The sequence below is a fragment of the Geotrypetes seraphini genome, chromosome 5 (assembly GCF_902459505.1).
Source record: "Geotrypetes seraphini chromosome 5, aGeoSer1.1, whole genome shotgun sequence".
NCBI lineage: Eukaryota > Metazoa > Chordata > Amphibia > Gymnophiona > Dermophiidae > Geotrypetes > Geotrypetes seraphini.
Genome location: NC_047088.1, coordinates 28,962,760 through 28,979,970, shown reverse-complemented (window position 1 = coordinate 28,979,970; position 17,211 = coordinate 28,962,760). Strand labels below are relative to the sequence as shown.

Genomic DNA, 17,211 nt, shown 5'->3' with positions numbered 1-17,211 from the left:
TCTACAGCCTACCTTGTATGCCCTGGTGGTCCAGAGGTGAACCAGAGCAGAAGTAATACTGCACTCCTGTCCTGTGCAGACTCACTGTTCAAAATGGCTGCTGCAAGTTCCCATGGCAACCTTGCAAGACTGCAGAGTCTGCGAGGTTGCCATGGGAACTTGTGACATCCGTTTTGAACAGCGAGTCTACACAGGGCAGGAGCTTGGGTGTATTGCCTCTGCCCACTTCACCTCTGGACCATCGGGGCATAAAAGGTAGGCTGTGGATGGGTCTGGGGATGGGAGGGAGGTGGAGTGGAGTAGAGCCGGCCGGGACAAGATGCGGGAGGGACCGCTCCTGTCCTGGTTCACCGCTAGATCACCATGGCTTAAGGCAGGCCCATGGGAGGCTGCAATGGCTGGGGCTGAGATGAGACTGGAGTGGGGCTACCAGGCTGGGATGGGCCAGGACAGAAAACTTCAGGGAAGGTAAAATTATTTGGGGGAGGGGAGAAAGAGCATTACCATCCTTGGACATAAACCCTTGGTTTATATTAGAGAGCTGTATGGGGATGATGGGGATCCCATGGGTACACCCCCTGGAGTCACGAGGATCCTGTGGGGACCTCGTGGGGTTGGAGGCACCTCAAGGGGCTCGAATACCTTAGTGTGTCTCTTTTCCTGCCCTCCATCCGCACTTGCTCCTGTACAAAGCAGTGTGCAGCGCTCCCAGCATGCCACCCATAGCCGACCTGGAAGCCTTCCCTCTGACATCTGAGGGAAGGCTTCCCTCAGATGTCGGAGGGAAGGCTTCGGGTCAGCCATGTGCAGGGCTCATGGCCTTGCAAAGAAGTTCGGTTGGAAGGCAGAAAGGAGGCAGCCAAACTGGACTGCTTCTGTACAGACTTTTGGGAGGGGAACACCGAAGTAGTTGGGCCACAGAAAAGAAGGAAGGGGCGAGTAAGCGCGTTGGACTAAGGAAGGAAGCGAGGGGGGCATGAACTTGGGATAAAGTAGGGAGTGCATTGGGACATTGGAGGGATCCAAACCTGGGACACAGAAGGGAGGGAGCGTGTTTGGACATAAGGAGGAAGGGGGTCATGAACTTGGGACATAGGATGGAGGGAGGGAAAGAGAAGCTGAGGTGGGGGAGGGAATAGGAAAGGAAAATTGTTGGGCGTGAGTGTGTCAGTGAGAGGGAAAGATGATGCACAAGATGAATGGAAGAAGAAGGAGAATTTTGGGGCATAGGGAGAGGAGTGAGGTACTGATGCATAGGGAAGAGAAAAATGAGAGGGAGAAATGTCATGGTGCTGGAGAGGGAACAGTGGGACAGATTGAAAGGGATGCAAGAGGGAGGAATGTTGGACATAGTGGTGGAGGGAATGGAGGGAGAGATGTGGCATGGTGCTGGAAAGGAGAAATGTTGGGCATGGGGCTGGTGGGCAGGGACAAAAGTTGCTGCAAATGGTCCGGGGGATGAAAGAGGGAAAAATGTTGGATATGGCAGTAGAGGGGATGAGAGAGATGCACCATGGATCCCTCTCTCTCTATCCCAACTCCCTTTGTAGCAAGGGAGGGAATGAGATGTTGGACAGTGAGAGAGAGGAAGACATGTTGCACATGGGGGTGTAGGAGAGAGGAAGAAATGCTGTGCAGGAGTGGGGAGGGGAAAAAGAGGGAGATTGATCCAGGACAGAAGGGAGGAAGAATGCTGTATAATGAGAGGAAGAGGAGAGAGAGGGAGAAATGCTGGACCATGATAGGAGGAACCAATGGACAACAACAGAAGAATTTGCAGAAGACGGAAAAGCGGAAAAAAGAGAAACTGGGACCAGCTTGATGGAAAAATAAATCTCCAGATGACAATGGTAAAAAAGGAATTTGATTGAAATATGTTACCTTTAGGAAATGTATATAGCAGATATCTTTGTATTGTGTTCAAAAGAAAAGGAAATGCATTTCTGATTTTATTTCTACAGTGCTGAAGTACTTGCTGACCCTTGCTGTGGCTGAGGACCTCTTCCACCAAGCTCAGCAGTCGCTAGCAGCATCCCTGAGCCATTGAGGTGCCAGCATATGTGACTCAGGGAGGCTACTGTTGCCTGCCAAGTTTGGCAAAAGGGACCCCTGGCCACCTTCAGAAGTCCTCAACTGACATAGCTTGGGGGTCCTCATCAACTGGAGTATTTGTATTTTATACTTACATTAGAAGTTTTGGCAGTTTTGTGCATAATTAGAAAATTTGAAGAAATAATTGCTTTCAAGCACAACATTATTGCTAGCTTTAATAAGAAATGGGCCCCACTAGATAATTATTGTAGAAACACTTTGTAATCTCACTTGACTTCTCTATATCTGAAAAGATTATCTGCAGCTCTTGTTCATTTTGTTTTATTTTATGTTTAATTTGTCTAATTTGTTTTAGGTTATTTCCTCTATTCTGATGTTTTCAATATAATAGTGTATTATTGTATGTAATTAAATTATGTTGCTAGTTTTATTTGTATTTGATGTAGCTACTTGGTAAAATTAATAAAAAAATATTTGAGAAAAAAAAATAAGTTTTGGAAGGGACCCGTATACAAAGTATGTATTCTTCCAATTAATATTTCCAAATTAATAAAGTGTATTTGCTTTATTTGTACAAGGCTCTACAAGAGCCTTTAATTCAGTAGTTTATTTAAATGAAATAGCTACCTCTGAAGTTTATAGGGATGGGCTTGATTTCTGTACCAGTGCAACTCTCTAGTTTATATTTGAGTCAGAACTTTTTTCCTCTCTTTGGAGTGGTAAAAAAAGTTACCTCAGTTTATATTCCAGTATATGCGGCATTTCAGAAATGTCTGCCACTTAAATTATATGTTTTGCTGTGTAGCTATATACATGAAAGTGAAAATTTAACATTAGTTATTAACTTTTCTTCCCAAACTTTTTTTTTTTTAATTTTTTTATTTATGCAGATTTACAATTTTAATATCAAATGATATCAAAGAAAAAAAAGGATTCTTACATTTAGATTTGCATTAATTATACATTTATCTCAAAAATTCCTTTTCAAGCCCAACATAGTGGGGAGCCGTACATTATCAATTAACATAAAATACAAAGAAAACTAAGAATGGGTACTGATTCAAATGAATCTTAACCCTTCCATAATATTGTGATTTTGACAAACCTCCAAATATCTCAGTCATGAAACATTAAATGTAATTTATTTATTTCTTATATACCGCTACATCCGTTAGGTTCTAAGCGGTTTACAGAAAATATACATTAAAATTATAAGTAAGAAAGGTACTTAGAAGTTCCCTTACTGTCCCGAAGGCTCACAATCTAACTAAAGTACCTAGAGAGTAATAAAGAAGTGAAAAGTAGAGAGAGAGGAAAATGGAAAATAAACATTCTAACAAGACTGTATTGAACTAAGTACTTTGGAAGGTAGAAGAGAGGAGAGAAAGGAATAGATGCAGAAGGAGGAACCGTTGAACAAAAGAATTCTGGAGAAATTTAAATGATAGAAATAGAACAAAACAAAAACAAGTGGCAAAACTATGAATAAGATTAAAAATAATTCATAAACTGGAAAAAAAATAAAAATAAAAACATTGTCTTCAATCCACGGTTTCAGCTTCAGTGATGAAGTGGAGCAAGTAAGTTTTGGAGGAACGATGACGTTCCCAGAAAAAGGACTTCTTCAGGAAAGAGATTTGGTTGATAGTCCCAGGATGCCCATGTCTCCTCCTCTGCGATGGTCTCCTCCATGCAATCATCCCCACGACACACTGCCCGTGCTCCAGTCGCTACCTTGTACGGCTGCTCCAAGGAGACTGCCCTAGATGAGGCCTGTGGTGACTATAAGAATTCCTCTTCTGCGGAAAAGCCGCCTGGTGCTGATTTTGGTGTGTGTTGGTGCCGCAGGAGCTGGGGCTGACAGGGAACCCCTGCTTTGCTGCTGCTACGCTCCTCACAACGCACGGATTGTGCGACACCGGCGAGAAACTCTGGAGAAAAGCCTGGCTGATGGACGCTGGGATTTCGGGGCAGAAGTTCTCAGACTCTGGGCCGGGCAAGCGTTGAATAGGCCGCTGCCGCCGGAGCTAGGTGCGCAGGAGACAGGCGGAGGCGGCGAAGAGGACCGCACCGACCACGGGGCGCCGAAGCTGGACACCAGGGGTGAGTCCCCCGCTCCAGCACGATCCATCAAGCACATCCGGACAGTGGGTCTTGCGGGAAGCTTCCTCCAGCTCCTCTAACTGCAGGCCATCTACCGCAGCGCGGCATCTGCGCTGCTCTTGCTTCAGGAGTCCGGCTCGATCGCTGCCTCCGGCCGCCCGCCTGAGATCTGCCACCTCCCTTCCCGCTCTCAAACAGGGGCAAACTGCAGCACGCAGCCGCCAGCACACAGAAGCAAAGGATTCAGACCAGGTCCTCCACAACCTCAACCAGAACAAGGTCTCAGTCCGGTCTCTCCCAGCTGCCACCACAAAGTCCATCAACCTACAAGTGCAGGGCCCCTCAACTGCCAAGCTGGATCCAGCGGTCAAATCATAAAAACAGTAAGTAATTTGAAAAATAAATATATAACAAAGGAAAAGAAACTCAGAAAAAGAAACTAAGATCAAAGACAAAAGCAAAAATTAGAAATCAACAATAAAAATTATAAAAGACAAAAGAAAAGAAAAAAATAAAAAGTAGTCGGAAGGAGACGGAACAGTAGATGACTTAACTGTCCTCCATCTTGTTAGAATCTTGTTAATTAAACCAACAAAACCTCATTTCTGTTCTCTTGCCATTAAAAATTGTTGTAACTGGATGGGATCCCAAAAAGCATACTCAATGTCTTGTACTTTGACAAGACATTTACATGGAAATTTTAAATAAAATGATGCCTCAAGAGCCAAAACTCTTGTCATTAATTTTAGAAATTCTTTCCTTCTTAGTTGCATGGCTCTTGAGACATCAGGAAAAATCCTAACCAAATCTCCACAAAACTTTGTCAGCTTATTTTTAAAATAAAGTTTCATTATTAACATTTTATCAGTCTCACTCATGCATGTTATTGCCATAGTGGATCTAGTCTGAATCACATCTTGATAATTCAGTTAAATTTATTTCATTTGTGACCAGACGATCCACATCTTGGTCAGATTGTACTTTCTTTTGTGGAATATAATAATGATTACAAATTGGAAAAGTCTCTGCATTGGATAGTCCCAGTATTTCTTTAAAGAATTTCCTTAGTAAAATTTCAGGAGATAATAAATGTGTCATTGGGAAATTAACCAAGCGGAGATTTCTCACTCTATTCCTATTTTCCAACATTTCAATTTTAGAATGTAATACTGTAGAGTCTTTAACAGCAGATACTGAGACGGCTTGCAATGTATTGCTTTGATTTTCTACCACACTTAATCTTTTATCCAAGCAACTTAAATTTGAATCCACATTCATAAACTTTTGAGACACAGACTGTGAATAATCTAATGTTTGTTTCATTGATTCTCTGAGAAACCCTTCAACTCTAGATATACCTAATCACAAATCCTTAAGGGTAATATCTTCTTTTTACACTGGTAGTGGTTGATCCTCTACAATGCCTGAAAATTCAGGCAGTTTAGGTATATCAGTAAAAACTAATTTACTTAATTGTGTAGAAGAAACCACATATTCAGTGGAAATAGCGGGAATAATCTTCCCGCTATCACCAGATACTGGATGAAGGGGGGGGGGGGGTCCTTTCAAGGGGACTCATCAATGCACTTGACATGGGAGAGTTCATATCAAGTAAAGATTGTGGTGGATTTTTTTCCGCGGAAAAAGTCAAATGCCTATCCATTGGTCCAGAAACAGCTGGTGTTGAGCTCTTAGGCTTAATTTTCCTTTTCCCCATAGTATAACGGATTAAAGTTTATACAACCTGAGATTTTCGCTCCCCAGCTCCTCGTTGCTCCAAGGGGCTCCCAAGGGGAAGGACTTGCCCCTTAGGGCACGCCCCTTCAGCCACGCCCTGCGGCCGCAACCGCAGCAGTGGTCCGAGTTTTAAAGCGAGGAAAATTAAGGAAGACGGACCCGATGACGTCTGGGGTCCATCTTCAGCAATGCCTGCCCGATTTATCAGCAATTCCAAACCGCTGCTACAGGAGACACAGGGCAGGAGAAAAGTCTCCTCCGACGTCCTCACAGTTAACAAACAGCTCCCCCACTTTTCTTCCCAGACTTAATTCCAGTCTGTCATCCTAATTCTTTTTTTCTTTTAGTTGCAACTGGTCTGCCACATGGACTGAGAGCTGAACTTTATATCACCATTAACAATATTTTTGAGATGGTTTTTTTGTCTTGAAAATTTTGCTTTATCTGATATGAGTGATTTAATAGAATGGAGTAATACACTTAAAAAGTAAGAAAAATATCCCGTGTTCTTTTGTAACCATGATTTTACTTTTAAATCAGGGACATACCTCATTTTTGTATGTGTGTGTGTTGTATAGAAATTAACTAAACTCTAAAAATATAAAAAATTATGGAATTGGCATCTTACCTCCCATTGCTAGAATAGTTATGTAGGGGTTACAAGTTTTAGTTTTGGTTATTCCAGTGAATTGCAAACTGTGTGCTGTGGCAAGATTCCAGGTGTGCCACGAAGGATTGAAGGACACAAGACGTACACCAAGTGTTACTTCTGGCATCAGCAACTCTCCTCCTCTCCACCCCCACACAAACCTCATCTCACTTTCCCTGAACTCGGAGCTGTGTCTGGAGGGCCTCCAAGCATGCGCGGACATCGACATAATGATGTTATGCACATGCATGAGACGTCACTGCGTCAACATCCATGCATGCTTAGAGGCCCTCCAGGCATGAGCTCAAGCTCAGGGAAAACAAGACAAGGTTGGAATCGAGCGGGGTAGGGCGGGGTTATGAGTGTGCTACAGAAAAACATTTGCTCCGTTAGTGTGCCGGAGCAAAACAAAAAGTTTGCAGGACATTCTGAACTCGGAGCTGTGTCTGGAGGGCCTCCAAGCATGCGCGGACATCGACATAATGATGTTATGCACATGCATGAGACGTCACTGCGTCAACATCCGTGCATGCTTAGAGGCCCTCCAGGCATGAGCTCAAGCTCAGGGAAAACAAGACAAGGTTGGAATCGAGCGGGGTAGGGCGGGGTTATGAGTGTGCTACAGAAAAACATTTGCTCCGTTAGTGTGCCGGAGCAAAACAAAAAGTTTGCAGGACATTCTGTTCTGCATAGAAAACAAAATCTGAACTGTAAAAATAGGGTGTATATAGCCTATCCCTGAAAACTTGGAACCAAGCTGTGGATAGACTTAGAGATAATATGGAGACACAGTAAAAAAGATTATCCCAGGACAAACAGGCAGCATATTCTCTACATGTGGGTGACATCATCCACGGAGCCCTGTCGCGGACAGCTTTTCAAGCAAACTTGATTGAAGATCTTAAAGTTTGCTAGTGTTGCCCCGCGCATGCATGTGCCTTCCCGCTCAGCTAGAGGGTGTGTCTCCTCAACGTGGTCCTCAGTTCTTAGTTTTCCGCGGAGCCAGAAAGCCCTGTCTCTCTTCTCTGTGAATCTAAGTGCCTTTCTTGCAACGTGGCTTCTTTTATTGTTTTCATCGGAAGTTGCTGCACCCCGCGCCTTTTCATTACATTGATCGCGACCGGGGGATCCCGTTTTTTTCTTTGGCCGCCCGGCCTTGTGTAGCCGCGGCCTTTTTTTCCTGCCTTATGTCCCGGCCTCTTACCGGTTTCAAGAAGTGCACGCAGTGCAGTCGAGTGATCTTGATAACAGATCTGCACCATTGGTGTATACTTTGTCTAGGTGTTGATCACCCTACAGACTCTTGCCCTCGTTGTGCCACTCTCCAACTGTGGCCAAGGTCGAGGCCGAGACTGGGGTTGAGGCTTTATCCATGGTGAAGAGTTCCAAAATCTTGACCCGTCGTCAACGAAGAGCCCGAGATTGGAGCGGGAAGGCACACGCATGCGCGGTGCAGCACTAGCAAACTTTAAGATCTTCAATCAAGTTTGCTTGAAAAGCTGTCCGCAACGGGGCTCCGTGGATGACGTCACCCACATGTAGAGAATATCTGCCTGCTGTCCCTGGATAACACCTGTTACGGTAAATAACTGTGCTGAACCAACTATTGATAGGGCCATTAGATCAGATATTCCAAAAATTTGGGTTGAGACATGAGACTTCAAATGGGCTCATAAATCCTTCTTTGAGGTCATGATCTGGGTGAGCTCTCCATAGATGCATCATTGATCTTCATCTCTGGTGGGGGGCAATGTCACACAGTTTTTCTAATTTGCAATTATGAAGTCACAGCTACCGAAACTTGATGAGCACTGCATTAGGTAGACAAGGATGACAGCAGAGAGCAGCTTCAGTCAATGAAAAGCAATAGTTCCTAAAAGCTGCACAAATTCAAAGAACCATAAGGATATACTTTTTGTCCATAGAGATGGTGGACAGTTTCAAAATATTCTATTTATACAGGTACCTGGCGTTTGGAAATCACCCTCCTGTGTGTGGATGTTTCAATATCTCTGTTGGAAGAGCGAGAGATACTAATAGACGAGAGCAGAAAGGGCCAGGTCTTTAAACTTTAATAGCAACATAGTTTAAATTGGTAGATGGGGAGGAAGGAGTAGTCGGTGTCACTCTCAGTTCTCTATGGAGTTCATTTCTAATCTGACAGACCTACAAGAGCTAGAAGAGGTGTATGGATGCCTGTGTGCTGAACAGGACTCCTGATGCAGGCATTTTAGCCAAAACATGTTGCGTGTCAAGTCCTATAACTTGTTGGATGTTTTTATGAGTGATTGACTCATTAAATTGAATTGTTCCTCCCCTTTCTGCTCTCATCTATTGGATTTAATCTGTGCAGAGGTGTCTGTCTCCTTTGTGTTTTTTGCGTTGTATATTAAAACATTCAAAAGATAGTCTCTACATGCTGGACTTAATGGACCTTAGTCTGAGTAAGCATGTCTTTTCCTATGTTATCATGTATATATCTTTACTAGTGTTTAAGCCCGTTAGATTAACGGGTGCTAGATGTGAAATGTTAACAACGGCCCCACACTCGCGGTCTGGCTGGCTTACGTGTCGGCGCCTTGCTGCGTGAAGCCGGAGTTAATGCACCCTCGGGCTATCCTTCTCCACGCCGCGTCCTTGCCCGTGAAGTGGTGAAGCCTGCGGCACATTTGGCCAAGCCTGCCAGCGCCTGCGAATTGAGGTAAGAGAATATGAGGAGGAGGATTTCTTCGGGCAGGCCCAGAAGAGAGAACATGTCCGGCCCGCCGGCCTCCAGCGGTTTCTTCTGCCTCCGGACGCCTGTATCGTAAAGCTTGTGGGCAGCTGACCTTCCTTCCTATGGTGTTGTCTGAAACAGCAAGTTAGAAGTAGCTCGGAGCGGAAGCCATCATAATCGGAGCGTCTGAGAGTCACATGGCCCGGATCGCGTGTGGGGCCGTAGTAAGTGCACATGCGCACTCTTGCCGGCCACAGACCTACGGATCATGGAAGCATGCCGATAAGAGTGCGCATGCGACGCTTAGGGTTTTATTATAAGATATATGCTGTATCTCTATACAGTATCTTTATATACTGTATCTTTATACATATCTGTATATGTAGATACTTACATATATGCAAAACAATTGTTAATACTACAAATATACAAAGTATAATGGCCAGTGTGTTTTTATAAGATCCTTTTGGGTGTTCAGATGATTGGGATGAAGTAATCTTAGAAGTTTAGGGGCCTGAGGGTTAATTGAGAAGGTGCAAGGCTGAGGAACTGTTCAGGGTTCCTAATACCCTTCCACTCCCCCCCCCCCCCCCAAAGTAAATGAGATGTTACATAGGAAATGCATTTTTGGATCAAGAGGAAGTTGACTGAGTGGTAGAGCAAGAAGCAGTAAGATAATGTCTCTGTTCCACACATGGCGCTTTGATTCTCCTCCCAAGGGCCCAATAAAGGACTGTTTCAACCTGCAGGAACAGAAGCAAAGAAAAGCCGGTGAGGGAGGAAAAATATGCCAAGTTAGCTTCCCTATACAACTACAGGAGGAATTGTGAATCACTCCTGTACAAAGGTGTTGGTCTCGGCTGTTATAAAAAAGGCAGAATTAGATCAGTCCCGTCAGTGTGCTTCTAGCTGGGACAGCTCTACTAGCCCCTCCTTGACATGACTGTGTAACTAGTATTTGAGTAAAAAATGAAGACCATAGCATGCCTGAGCTTTTATGCCGAACTCTGTTTTGCCCTTTGGCCATCTCTTTAACTGACTGACTTAGCACACACACTTCTCATATTTTATCCTTTACCAGGTCATCTTGGCTACAAGTGTGCATGGAATTCTATGTTGCTGGTTGAAATTTCAATTGCAAATTTAATGAACTTGTGTAGATTTGCCTCTTCCGCTCTGTACACAAGCATTATAAAAGCAGAGGGATGTGTGGTCCAGGGAAGGTTGCCTGGTGATTAATTAGGCAATCCTAGCAACGTTCTAATTTCACACTGCAAAGACTCTTAGGGAATCTCATAGAGTCTTTAATGATCCATTTTGGGACTGCACGAGTAAATAAAATAATTGTAATGTTTCTTGAAAGACTAGAGAAAATAAGCGATTGGAAGGCAGATTCAGGCTTTGTTGTTTGTTTTACTGCACCTTATCTGTGGGGCCTTTTTAATTCAAGATCTCCTGACTGGATCCAGGAGTATCTCAAGCAGTGGGGTAAAAGTACTAGGGTCTGATGGTTTATTTATTGTCTCTTAATGTTTCATGTCCATGCTGATGTATAATTGTATAAACCTGCTGTGTGTAGTACAAGTCTAGCTGATTAATATTTTTCACAAAATATTGGGATTTGAATTGAGGTTCTTGGTTGAAATGTTTAATGTTTATTACAGTTATCGTGTGTGTTTCTGAATGTGTATATTGAAATATATATTTCTCTATGAGGCTTGACCATTGATCTATCCAGATAGGAGAGTATTGGAAAGATTCTGGCTAGCTAGATGACTAAAATTTCATTCCTACCAGGTACAGCAGGGGCTGCCAGAGGAGGAGGTGAGGTGGTGGCTGAGCTCAAGGAGAACAGGATTGATATATCAGTAGTATCTGGAGGAGGAGCAGTGTTGGGGTGCATGGAGGAGTTAGTTTATAGCAGTGGTCTCAAACTCAAACCCTTTGGAGGGCCACATTTTGGATTTATAAATTCTTGGAGGGCCTCAGAAAAAAATAGTTAATGTCTTATTAAGGAAATGAAAATTTTGCATAAGGTAAAACTCTTTATAGTTTATAAATAATAATATAATAATGTAATTTATAGCTGTTTTATTTTACTTTTGTGATTATGATAAACATACTGAGGGCCTCAAAATAGTACTTGGCGGGCCGCATGTGGCCCCCGGCCATGGGTTTGAGACCACTGGTTTATAGGTTGTTAGAGGTAGAAATGTTAGCTAGCGAGGGAGAGATAACAACAACTTTATTTTTATATACTGCAATACCACAAACAGTTCAAAGCGGTTTTCAGAGAAAGAGACTGTATACAGACAGCGATATTACAGAAAACTTTCAAAATTACATTAGCATGTTAAGGTTGGCCAAATTTATCTAGAAGTGTTTTAGAAATACATCAAGGCACTGCATTGTTGTTTTTCTTATATGTTTTTGCGAGTGTTCGAAATAAAGAATTATTAAAAAAAAAAAAAGGCTGAAGTGGGGTCAGAGAAATTTGTCAAAGAGAGAAGTTTTGATTGACTTCCTAAAAGTTTAATAAGAAAGTGCGTTTGAGATAAAGTTGGTTAAACATTTATTCCATTTGCCTGCTTGGAATGATAATGTTCTATCAAGGGCACCTGATCACAGTTACACCGCTCCCCCGATCCAGCAGGGGAGAACACTTTAAATATATATTTTTTTATTTTTCTGTTGATACTTATTTTTTATCTCTATTTTTTATTTATTTTACTTATTAATTTTAATTCTATCTTTAAATTTGTTTATTCATTACTTGGTGGAATATTCATTTCTATCTCTATCTCTGTCTTTATATTTTATCTTTATTTTTCTTAAATTGTCTCTTCAGGTACTTTAGTTAGATTGTGAGCCTTTGGGACAGTTAGGGAATTTCCAAGTACCTATCTAATTTATTTTTATTTATTGTATCTTTTTAATGCATTCATTTTTGTAAACCGCTTAGAAACCTCACAGTTATTAGCGGTATATAAGAATTAAATTAAATTAAATTTAAATTGTAGGTGCAGCCCTGCAGGGATGGAAAAGCAAATAAGTAAGCACTACCTAAACAAGTTGTGCCTGGAAATTCGAAATGATGAGATAGATTGGGGATGAACCTGTTATGCTTTTGAAGCAAAGATAAGCAAACTTAAAGATGACCCTTGCTTACACAGGCAACCAGTGTAGGTATTTTGTAATACGAGCTTACATGATCCGATTTCTTGAGGCCATAAATGAGACGGACTGCAGCATTCTGGACAGTTCTAATTCGTTTGATGGTTTTCTTAAAAGATCCCAAGTATATGATATTGCAATAGTCTAAGGTACTTAAGATCAAAGATTAAACCAGCAGTTGAAAGGAGAAGAAATCAAAATAATGTTTAATTGTACGAAGTTTCCATAAAGTGAGGAAACATTTTTTGTCTTGAGCGTTAGTGTGATCTTCAAAAGTCAGGCTTCAGTCCAAGGTGACACCAAGTATTTTGGGTAATCTGACCCATTTAATCTCTAGGAGGTATTCATGATCTTGTTATTAGGATTTACCAAGAAAATCTTATGGCCTCTTTTACAAAGTCGCGCTAGTGGCTGCGCTGCGCTAGCAGCCCCAAAGCCCATAGAGATTTAAAGGGCTTCGAGGCTGTTGCCGCACGGCTTTGTAAAAGAGGCTGTTAGTTTTTTCCGAATTCAGTTTTAATTTAGATTGTGTAGTCATAAGAACATAAGAATTGCCGCTGCTGGGTCAGACCAGTGGTCCATCGTGCCCAGCAGTCCGCTCCCGCGGCGGCCCTTAGGTCAAAGACCAGCGCCCTAACTGAGACCAACCCTATCTGTGTACGCTCCGGTTCAGCAGGAACTTGTCTAACTTTGTCTTGAATCCCTGGAGGATGTTTTCCCCTATAACAGCCTCCGGAAGAGCGTCCATTATTCTTCCTTGGTAAGGGACAGATGAGATGAATTGTTCTGTCTCTTGGGTCAGTGAGGTTTTGGGAATAATAATTGTAATATCATCCGCATATATATACAATTTCAGTTTTAATTCAGATAACATATTTTACAGTGATGCCATATAGATATTGAAAAGTGAAGGGGAGAGTGGGGAGCCCTGTGGCACTCCACAGGGATTAGACCAAGCCTGAGAGAAGTTCTTTCACTGTAGACCTGGTAAATGGTTTTTTTTTTTAGGAAACCCGTAAACCAATTTAGTACCTGTCTGGAAATGCCGATGGAATCAAGGCATCTAAGCAAGATGTTATGATCAACAAGGTCAAAGATACTGCTCAAGTCGAACTGCAGTACCAATGTGCTTTTATCCCTAGGAAAACAAGTGGAAAAGATGATCAGTCATAGAGTTTAAAACTATTTCAGTAGTGTAATTTGTACGAAAGCCAGACTGGAAATCATGTAAAATGCTGAACTTCTCTAAATATTTTGTGAGATCAATGTTAACCAGTCCTTCCATTAGTTTAAGAAAGAATGGTATGCTTTACAATAGGTCTGTAGTTGGCAGTCAAGGAAACTGACTCCTTAGAGTTTTTAATAATATTAACATTTAAGAATGGGGCCTAAATAAAGAGAAACTGCAAATAATAAAATCCCATAAATCCATCCACTATAATAAAACCCTTAGCGAGTATGTGCACTTCAAACTCCATGCGCCGTTTGAAGTGCACTTTAAAGTGTGACTCTGTGCTGCCGCATGCTCAGTAGAAAGAGCCTATGGCAATTTGCGATGCATGCGGCGGTTTCCCCAGTGGTGGTGGTGGTTTGCGACGCTTGCGGTTTCCCCAGCTGAATAAGGAGCCTGTGGCAGTTTGTGTGCGGCAGCTTCCCTATTGCTACAAGGAGCCTGCGGCGGGTCCTGGCAGAGCTGTTTCACAAAACACGGGAGACTTATCAGATAAGAACAGGGAAGGGGTACTGCTGGACAGGGGGGAGGTAAAAGTAAGGGAGAAGGGCTACTGCTGGACAGGGGGAGCAGGGAAGGGGTGCTGCTGGACAGGGAGGAGGTAAAAGGAAGGGAGAAGGGCTACTGCTTGACAGGAGAATCAGGAAAGGGGTGCTGCTGGACAGGGGGAGGTAAAAGGGAGAAGGGCTACTGCTGGACAGGGGGAGCAGGGAAAGGGTGCTGCTGGACAGAGGGGAGGTAAAAGGAAGGGAGAAGGGCTGCTACTGGACAGGGGGAGCAGGAAAGGGGTGCTGCTGGACAGGGGGAGATAAAGGAAAGGGAGAAGGGCTACTGCTGGACAGGGGGAGCATGAAGGGGTGCTGCTGAACAGGGGAGAGAGACAGAAAGAAAGACAGACAGGGGGAGAGAGACAGAAAGAAGAAAAGACTGACGGGGCAGGGAGAAAGATAGGAAGCAAAAAGGCAGACATAAAGAAAAAGAAAGAAAGAAATGCCTAAGTCTACACATCTATTCTAGCACCCGTTAATGTAATGGGCTAAAAAACTAGTATATAATAAGCAAATAAGTCACACAGTTTCTGCAGTTTTCTTTGATTCTAAACATTTTTGGCTTGTCTTCCTCTTTTTGGTAACTTTTCCATGCTTGTGCATATGTTAGCTGACTCTTGTGATTACTCTGTTATTTTAACAGGTTTCTTGAAGGAGTGAAGATTAGGACCAAATCCATAACTGGAGTGAGGGGAAGGAAGACTCGGATTAATAAGACACCTTTACATTCTGATGTCGGCAGCAGTCTCTCCACTGACAGCATTCATGGAAGCAATTGTGTCTAGGGCAATCTGTGAGTATTTTAGCCTGTGTGAATGGTACTACAGACAACTCAGAGCCAGGGATCGCATCAGCTTCTAAAAAATTATATCCCTCTTTCTGCATTTCCTGCTTGTAACTCAGAAAACTAGACTATTTGTGTAGTTTATAGCTGATTAAGGAAGACAAATGCAACATGATATTTGGGAATTTTGATTATATAAAGTAGTTAAAAATTGGAAAGAACTGTAGGAGCTGCTCACTAGAAATATGGGAGAGGGGAAATAATGATAAGGAAGGGAAAGGGATTGGGACCAGAAATACAGGGGAAGGGAAAGGGATTGGAGCTTGTATAGCACCTTTTTGAAGTTACACAACCACACTCAAAGCAAGCTCTACCACTAGGCCACACCTCAGCCTTTTAAATATATACATGGCATAAATGCACAGTAACACTTGGCAAATCAAAGCTTTGACAGTGTAGCCACAAAGAAGTTGAACAAATATAATGTTAAATAAATAAGCCTCAGAACTGAAAGCAGGGCTACAAAGTCACTGCTAAATCCCAAAGTCAGAAACAGCTCAAAGAATTGTAAATCACTGGTTCATCCACTAATCAGGGGGAATGCAGTAAAAATCTCAAAGGAGAATATCCAATTGAGAAAAACCTACGTTTCAACTGCACCCGCCAGTAGAGCATACAAAGTTCACTAGCTTCCAGTGGCATAAACTGGATATAGTAACAAAAAACAAAAAAAAACCCACTCGTGTACTTAGTTCAAGATGGTGAAATCACATCTGAACACTGGGAACCACACAGGTACTTGAACCACAAAATCCCAACCTTATAATTGTAATCCAGCTTCAGGCTACAGGGCAGCTCACTGTTTCCTTCACTCAACAAGAGCCTTGTTTCATCAAAAAAGAGCTTCTTCAGGTGAAAAGGAAATTAAATCACTGAAACACTGCTTTAACAAAAAGAAAGTTTAAGATACTTTTTTGGCGAAACAAGGCTCTTGTTGAGGGTGATGAATTTGTAGAAGGGCCTCCTGGTGAAGGGAGTAGAAACAAAAACTATCTGAATTAAAGAGAGCCTGGGACATATACATTGGATCTCAGAGAAGAAGGGATAGTAGATGGCCTGAATGGGCAGACTGGATAGGCCATTTGGTCTTTATCTGCCTTACTACTTTTATGTTTCTATCAGGGCTAGCTAAGATGCTGTGGAGTTAGGGTTTGGGTAGTAACAGTCCAAATATGGTTCAAATTGATACACTACATAAATTATTATTCCAGTGAAAAAAGAGCCAATTAACCCAGACAAGATTCTAGATTTTCAATTTTTAAAATTTTCTTAAAGGTGGTAAAAGGCCTCAGAATTGGAGTATGGATATTTACTGGTCCTGATATCCAGCTTGTTTTTTGCTCTTATCTTCAATCATTGGCAAGAAAACCACCATCCTACCTTCTGTCTATATCATTTCTTTAATATGAGGGCTGTTCAAAAAGTATCAGACCTTTTATTCATAAAAAATACTCTTATTCAGATACAATAATCTTATACTAATCTCCTTCAAAGTAGCCCCCATGGGCTGCCACCAATTTCTTCCAATGGTCCTGCAACTGTCAGAAACAGTGCTGGAACGCCTCTTTTGAGATGGCTTGCAACTGGTCCGTCGCATTCTGCATGATGTCTTCTCTTGACTGAAATCTGGTCCCTTTTAGGACATTTTCAGCTTGGGAAAAAGCCAGAAGTCACACGGAGCCATGTCGGGAGAGTAGGGAGCTTGAGGAATCACAGGTGTGTTGTGTTTGGCCAGGAAACTCCGTATCAAATGTGAAGAATGGGTGTGTTGTCGTGATGGAGCTGCCAATTGCCCGCTGCCCACAGGTCCTGCCGTTTGCGTCTCAGTGTTACAAAGGCGGCACAGAACCTCATGGTATTACCCCTTGGTGATTTGATCACCATGGTCCTAACTTGGTCAATGACGATCTCATTTCTGGATGTTGAGGACCTACCAGAATATGCTTCACTCTCCACTGATGTGCGGCCATCTCTGAAGCGGTTGTTCTACTCCCTTATCTGTGTGGTGTCCATTGCTTTATCCCCAAAGGCCTGTTGAATCTTGCGGATCATTTCCACTTGGGAATCGCCAAGCTTTACACAAAATTTAATGCAGTAGCGTTGTTCAACTTTTTCTGTCATTTTGTCAAAAATGAAAATCGGACGGCGCTCACACTT

At 42.6% G+C, this 17,211-nt stretch overlaps 1 protein-coding gene across 5 annotated transcripts in view; it reads left to right on the top strand.

Moving 5' to 3' along the window:
- The window catches only part of LOC117361221 (A-kinase anchor protein 17B-like), an 85,694-nt gene that overhangs the window by 39,254 nt on the left and 29,229 nt on the right, over positions 1 to 17,211 (top strand). For all 5 annotated transcript variants that reach the window (XM_033946271.1, XM_033946267.1, XM_033946268.1 and 2 more), the window contains exon 2: positions 14,854 to 15,003. The gene's annotated coding sequence lies outside the window, so the exon portion shown is untranslated. The remainder of the gene's footprint in view (positions 1 to 14,853; positions 15,004 to 17,211) is intronic.